We start from the raw sequence: 1569 nt of genomic DNA on the forward strand, positions 1-1569 counted from the left end.
TCAAGGTGACATCTTTGCTTTTTTTTTTTTTTTTTTTTAACACTTGAAAGAGATCTTTTGCAGTAGATTTGTCCAATGCAGTACATCATTTGATTTCTTGACTGCTGCTTCCATGGACATTCATTGCGGATCCAAGTAAACTGAAATCCTTGACAACTTCAATCTTTCCTCCATTTATCATGATGTTGCTTATTGGTCCAGTTGTGGGGATTTTTGTTTTCTTTATGTTGAGGTGTAATCCATACTGAGGGCTATGATCTTTGGTTTTCATCAGTACATGCTTTAAGTCCTCTTCGCTTTCAACAAGCGAGGTTGTGTCATTTGCGTAACACGAATTGTTAATGAGTGTTCCTCCAGTCCTGATGCCACATTCTTCTTCATACAGGCCAGCTTCTCAGGTTATTTGCTTAGCATACAGATCAAATAAGTATAATGAAAGGATACAATCCTGACACACACCTTTCCTGACTTTAAACAACACAGTGGTTTAAAAATAGTAATTTTTAAAACACTATTCTGATTATGGATTGTTAATTCATCCTTGTGATTATTTCTGTTTTTCTTTATATGTTCTGGGATGTTCTTTCTGGTGTGATTTTCTGTAGTTCCTTTATTACTACCATCTTTTCCCATTAAAATAACTTTTTATTCATGGCCTAATAATGAAAGTCTAAATATTGCTCATGTCAGTGCCCTCCAGCCAAAGAACACCAGGAACATACCTGTGGTGGGCAAACAAAGTTGAGACTCCTGACTTGCTGCAAAGGTATAAAGCACATGTCTTGGGGTGACCTTGGTTGTCTCAGTAGGAGGGTCTTGTAAGATTTGGGAATGTGTATGGACAATTTGGGGAAGGTACAATGAATTAGAGCTTTTCACTGGGTTGGAAGCAATCAGGGAAGGTCGATAATTCCAAGATTGGGAAACTTTATAATTTGTATCTACAACATTAGAAAAATAGACTGAAGATCCACGAGTCACGATCTAGTCCACAGCAACTGGTTAATGGCCACTCCCGAAGTTTCAGTCTGTCTGTGCAACGTTACACTGCTGTGTAGGACACTTAGCTTCCTTTGTGGTCAGCTTAGTACCTACCCCTATTTTTCTTACTTTAAACCAGTCTTTTCTTTCTTTATATTGCCTTGACTTCTTATCTGTACGAAAGATCTGTGACTACATTATTTATTCCCTCTTTTTTGTTTTAATGTTGCCATCTTTTACATATTGATGTCTCTGTTTCCTTATTTTCAGTGTTTTAGCTTTGATTTATTTTTGTGACTTCCCTGTCTGGGTTGATATCTGGTTGCACTGTCCTGTGTTCTAGTCTTAGGTTGTTATCTGGTGTTATTCATTTTCTAACCCGAGGACACTCTTTGTATTTCTTGTAATTTTGGTTTGGTTTTTACAAAGTCCCTGAACTTCTGTTTGTCTGGAAATGCCCTAATTTCGCCATGGTATTTGAGAGACAGTTTTGCTGGATGTGTAATTCTTGGCTGGCTGTTTTTTTTCCTTCAAGGCTTTATATATGTCACCCCGTTGCCTTCCTGCCTGCATGGTTTCTGCTGAGTA

Source organism: Loxodonta africana, chromosome 3 (genome assembly GCF_030014295.1).
Source record: "Loxodonta africana isolate mLoxAfr1 chromosome 3, mLoxAfr1.hap2, whole genome shotgun sequence".
NCBI classification, from domain to species: Eukaryota; Metazoa; Chordata; class Mammalia; order Proboscidea; family Elephantidae; genus Loxodonta; species Loxodonta africana.